Source organism: Triticum urartu, chromosome 2A, assembly GCF_056163025.1.
Source record: "Triticum urartu cultivar PI428250 chromosome 2A, HENAU_Tu73, whole genome shotgun sequence".
NCBI lineage: Eukaryota > Viridiplantae > Streptophyta > Magnoliopsida > Poales > Poaceae > Triticum > Triticum urartu.
The window spans coordinates 586102681-586108993 of record NC_141874.1 but is presented as its reverse complement, the minus strand read 5'-3'; positions in this window follow the sequence as shown (position 1 = coordinate 586108993).

The following is a 6313-nucleotide window of genomic DNA, read 5'->3' as shown; positions in this document are numbered from 1 at the left end:
GCTAATATGGCTGACGGAACGGAAGAGGAGGCAGCCAATACTTTTGCCACTTAGTTGCCACTTGAGTTGAGCAAGAAGGAGTTGCATCTCTGACTCGATCTTGCAAGCATCGCACTTGAGTTGAGCAGACTCTTGTTTCAGTGCCATGTTGTAAAACTCATTGTACTTCTGAGGCTCGAAAAGCACGAGAGCTAATGGGAGATCTTCTCTGAGGCCACCTCTGAAGTGATAAATCATGCTCTTCTCGTCAGGGACGTCCTGCTTGGCGAAACGAGCGAGCTTCTGGAACATGATGTTATACTGGTAAACAGACAAGCTGTCTTGCTTCAGGTTGCGGAATTCCACACGCTTTCTCTGAGGGATGCGGTGAGCTTTCAAGTCTTGACGGAATTCATCCCAGGTAATCACACGGCCTCCTCTGGAATCTTTGTATTGCTGAAACCACTCAGCAGCTTGGTCTTTGAGTTGGAACGAGGCAAACATGACAAAGTCCTCAGGCCTGACCTTGCTGCACTCGAAATGCTTGCAGATATCAATGAGCCAATCATGAGCATCTATTGCTTCGACACGGTTGCTGAAAGTATTTGGCTGGTTAGCGAGGAACTGGTTGAGTGTAGCAAACTGAATCTGATTGTTGCCATGGCCTTGATTCCCTTGGTTGCGCTCTTGCAAAATTTGCATGATCAGTTGCGTGTTTGCATTGGTAGTGGCCATCACAGCTTGCCATGCCTCCGGAGGTGGAGGTGGTGGCGGCGGATCAGGATTCAGAGTCGTACGCGTTGGAGGAGCCATCCTGGAGAGGGTGACATCCGTTAGCATCTTGACACACAAATATTCAAGCTGAATCAAATGGATCGAAATTGCAACATATAGTCTTAACATCCGAACAAAATGAACGAATGCATTCCAATTGAAATGGTCACATTTCCATAAATTGAGAAGCCACTTAGATATAGGTAGGATAATAAAACAACAAGGTACGGACAAGAACAAATACTTGGTGAGGATTACCCAATCACAAACCAAATATTTGTGGAAGAAACACTAGAGCTACAAGAATTCCCACCTATAAAACTCCCGAACCTTTCCGGTTATGCAATCAGGTGTTGGGGATACAGGGGAAGCATAATATCTCACCCAAAGCTAGCAAATCCTACATCAAGCTGTATCCATCCTTCAACACATAACCAAGAAACCTTCGGAAATCATTTACCTCAACATTCGAAAAGCATCCGTTATACGAGTTATGGCAATACTCCCAAACTCCCGCCCAAGTACTGGGTTGCGTCGAGGTTATCTCACCAACAACTGCATAAAAGAAATTTTTGATGTCGGCGAAACTCAGGTATTCCAGAATTGCAACGATAAAATTGTGACGACAACACCTCGGAGCTCAACTCCCCGGGACACTGACACATCCCCTAAATGTCAGGAGGCACCATTACAATTTTCTCGTCACAAAGCCATCGGAACGATTCCAAGATACCCGCGTGATCCTAATTCTTTTTAGTGAAATTTGAGAAGAGAAGAGTCAAAACTCTACGTCAGGATGCCTCACCAGAGCGACGAAGGGACCGAGGAGTAAAAAGAATCCTACTCTCTCAAAACATTTTTTTCTAGACTCAACAACGCCAATAGTTCGATCAAGCAGGGGGCTCCTAAGGTCGGGGAAGGCTCTGATTACCAACTTATAACGCCCTCGATGCGGCTATATCTCCCACGTGTCGAAGCACGACTTAGAGACATAACCGCATTGAAAGCAATGTCGCAAGTGAGGTAATCTTCACAACAACTCATATAATAAATAAGGGAAAAGATATATAGTTGGCTTACACTCGCCACATCACACAAATAGCATAAATCTCATTACATTCATCCAGTTACACTCAAGGTCCGACTACGGAACCAAAATGAAGATAAACCCCAAATGCAACAATATCCCCGATCGCCCCAACTAGGCACCACTACTGATCGTCTGGAAACGAAACGTAGTATCGTCCTAAGTCCTCATCGAACTCCCACTTGAGCTTAGTAGAATCACCTCACTACAAAAAAAAGACACATTCATGACATTTTGGGCCGAACGAAATTTTTTTCTGTCATACATATGACACTTCTATGACGATAATTGTGGCAAAACCCGGTATCATCATAGCTGTGGTGGGCTCCTACTTCTATGACAAATAATCATGACAGAAAATAGGCTTTTCGTCCTGGGCGGGCCGGAGACGCAGCTGCATGACATTCTTTGGGCCGTCCATGACGGAAAAAACCGTGGTAGAAGCGAGGGGGAGGAAAATTTCGGGGAGTTCCCGGTTACGGTGGGAGGTCGGGGGCCGAGCGATGCACGTTTCTCTCATACACGTACGCGGGTGTGTGCGAGGCGTTGGATCTAACTGAACCCGAGCGAGGCGTTCGGCTCTAACTGAACCCGATCGATTGCACTGCAGGCTACACGTTACTGAACCCGAGCGATCGATCGATGGCTGTTAACTGAACCCGATCGAGCAATTCCTTCGCTACTGCTGCTAACTGAAGCCGATCGATGGGATGAACAGTGAGTGTTGCGAGGGGGGTTGGATGAACAGTGAGCGGTGGTGTTGCCTCTGGATGAACAGGACCCCATGGTGTGGTGGAGGGCTGGATGAATAGTAGACGGTGCAAGGGTGGATGAACAGGACCCCATGGTGTGGAGGGCTGGATGAACAGTAGACGGTGGAGGGGTGGTTGAACAGGACCCCGTGGTGTGGAGGGCTGGATGAACAATAGACGGTGGAGGGGTGCCCGTGGAGGGGTGGTTGAACAGGACCCCGTGGCGTGGAGGGCTGGATGAACAGTAGACGGTGGAGGGGTGTTTGAACAGTAGCCGGTAGAGTAGCGCGCGGTGGAGGCTGGATGAACAGGAGCCCGTGGAGGCTGGATGAACAGGAGCCCGTGGAGGATGGAGGAGGTCGACGGTGGAGATGAACAGTATCCCGTGGAGTCCCGTTTTGCGGTACGCCACACCCCTCCCAATGAACAGGACCCCTGTTTCGACCGTAGCGCTCCAACACAAGTCCGTTTCCTCCGTTTTGCGGTACGCCACACCCCTCCTGATCAACAGGACCCCCGTTTCGACCGTAGGAGGTCCGTTTCCTCCGTTTTGCGGTACGCCAGACCCCTCCAGATGAACAGGATCCCGTTTCGAACGTGGCTGGTCGAACACAAGGCCGTTTCCTCCGTTCTGCGGTACGCCAGGCCTCGTTTCCATCGCCTGTTCTGTCCAAGCCCTCCCGATGAACGCGACGCATTCCGTTGCCTCCCCATGAACACGACGCATTCCGTTGCCTCGCCATGAACACACGCATTCTGTTGCCTCCCCATGAACACGACGACGACGCTGTTTCTCCATTCCGACCCAGCCATGTACACGAGCCCTGGCCGTACGTATGCGCGAGTAGGCATTCGAGACCCTGCCCGTATGTACACATACGTGGCCGCATTTTCTTTCTTGCACCCTGGCCGTTGTACGTACATGTACATGCTACGTGCACGCCTCTACTACAACATGTGCGTGCCTCTACTATGACACGTGCGCGCCTCTACATCGACCAGTATGTACGTACACGTTCGCGACCAGAATGACAACGCTACGTATGCTTCGACCAGGTGGGTCCCGACTGTCAGGCACTTCCTTGCCTGCGAAGATGTAGCTGGTGGGTCCTAGCAGTCAGGGGGTGAATCATTTTTTTTGCCCGGACGCACTTCCTTGCGTGCGAAGATGTAGCTGGTGGGTCCCAGCAGTCAGGGGGAAACGTTTTTTTCACGAAATACGGTGGCCCGTCCGGTGGGTCCCGCTGTCAGGTGGAGGAATAATTATTTTGCGCGTAATAAGGAGGCACTTCCTTGTTGCGGCCGTGGACCCAGCTGTCAGCCTCTCCACGTATCGTCCACGTCCGATGAAAGCCGTTCCTTGACCACGTTGACCACGCCGCGCCGAGAGCACCATGGCGGTGGACGACGGTGAGGCCTAGGAAGGGGACGACGTGGAGCCAGGGAAGACGCGATAGTGGATGCCCACGCGTAGAGGAGTACGAGGGTTCACTAGTTTGCTGCGGTGTGAGGCTGTCGTCGCCGCAAAATAACAGGGGGTGTGGGTGAGTAGAGGGATGGCCTGGCCAGTGGTGGGAGTAGTAGGGGGCGGTGAGGCCTCCGCCGCATCGCAGCCGGCCACGGGAGGCAGGAGCACGAGGCACGACCGGCGCTGGTTTGGGCGGCTGGAGCAAGAAGACCAGAGGTTGAAGAAGCACTACGGCTGTTGGATGGACATCGTATGGTCACTGGAGCTAGAATCGTGCATATTGACTAAGTTGACAAAGCCCTCCGTCCCCGTCAACTTAGTAGGCCCACAAGTCAGCCTCCCACCAAGGTGGGTCCCAGCTAGCAGGGGGTATTCATTTTTTTCAGCGTAATAAGGAGGCACTTCCTTGCGTGCGAAGATATAGCTGGTGGGTCCGAGCTGTCAGCGGCGGTAACGTTTTTTCGCGAAATACAGAGGCCCTTTCGATGGGTCCCTGATGTCAGGTGAAGGAATCAATATTTTGCGCGTAATAAGGAGGCATTTCCTTGTGTGCGGCTGTGGACCCAGCTGTCGGCCTCTCCATGTACAGTCCACTTCAGATGCATGTCGGTCGTTGACCACGTTGACCAGGCCACGCCGAGAGCACCAGGGCGGTGGACGACGGCGTGGCCTAGGAAGGGAACAACATGGAGGCATTGAAGATTCGGCAGTTGTTTCCCACGCGGAGGGGAGTACGACTGTACGAGGGTTTACTGGTTCGTCTGCCGTCGCCGGAGAATAATAGCAGGTGTGGGTGAGTACAGGGATGGCTAGGCCAACGATGGGAGTACGGTGGGGCGGTGAGGCCTGTGCGGCAGCATAGCCGGCCGCGGGGAGGAGGGAGCAGGCAGTCCCACCGGCGCTTGTTTGAGCGGCTGGACCAAGAAGAGCAGAGATTGAAGAAGCACGACGGTCGTTCGATGGACATCCAACAGTCACTGCTTGTGCGTCAACCTTTTTTTAGGAAAGCCTCAAATTTGTGGAAAACAGCATACAGCCCATCTGCAATTATTTCTAATAATTTACAGCGCATTTGCTAATTCTTAAGGTTTTTTTAGCCCATATTCTTTTTGTTAGCATTACAGCCCATATTGTGGCCACGGTTAAAAAATTAACGAAATTTTGCATATTTCGGTGCGGTCCGAACTGTTTTTAATCCCGAAATTTTGACTCACATTCAAACTGATTTTAAAAATAAATGTATATCAATATAAAATCCAACAAATTCTCCAGACATAAAAATTAATGTAATTTAAAATCTCGAAATGAAAAAAGATATTTTAAACTAATTGCCGGTTTGATGTGTTTTAAAAATGAACATCCCATTTGTCATTACCGATGGGCCATTTTCTCGGCCAGCCGAATGAAGCTCTCCTCGTCTTGAAAGATTTTCAGCCCAACAAGCCTGACAAAGCGACTTACTTGGCAAATCACAAAAAAAACTGGGCTATGGCCGTGGACCCAGTTGTCGGCCTATCCACGTACGGTACTCTTCCGATGGAAGTCGGTCGTTGACCACATTGACCACACCGCACCGAGAGCACCAAGGCGGTGGACGACGGCGAGGCCTAGGAAGGGGACGATGCGGAGCCCGGGAAGACGCGGCAGTGGATGCCCACGCGGAGAGGAGTACGAGGGTTCACTGGTTCGGCTGCGGCATGAGGCTGCCGTCGCCGCAGAATAACAGGGGGTGTGGGTGAGTAGAGGGATAGCATGCGCCAGCGGTGGGAGTAGTAGGCGGCGGTGAGGCCTCCGCGGCATCACAGCCGGCCACGAGAGGCAGGAGCACACGGCACGACCGGCGCAGCTTTGGGCGGCTGGAGCAAGAAAACCAGAGGTTGAAGAAGCACTACGGCCGTTGGATGGACATCGTACGGTCACTGGAGCTAGAATCGTTCATATTGACTAAGTTGACAAAGCCCTCCATCCTCGTCAACTTAGTAGGCCCACAAGTCAGCCTCCCACCAGGTTGGGTCCTAGCTAGCAGGGGAGTATTCATTTTTCTGTGCGTAATAAGGAGGCACTTTCGGTGGGTCCGAGCTGACAGCGGGGGGGAACATTTTTTCACGAAATACCGTGGTCCGTCCAGTTGGTCCCAGTAGTCAGGGGCAAACATTTTTTTGTGAAATACGGTGGCCTGTCCGGTGGGTCCCAGCAGCAGGGGGGAAACGTTTTTTCCGCGAAATACTGGTGGCCCGTCCGGTGGGTCCCTGC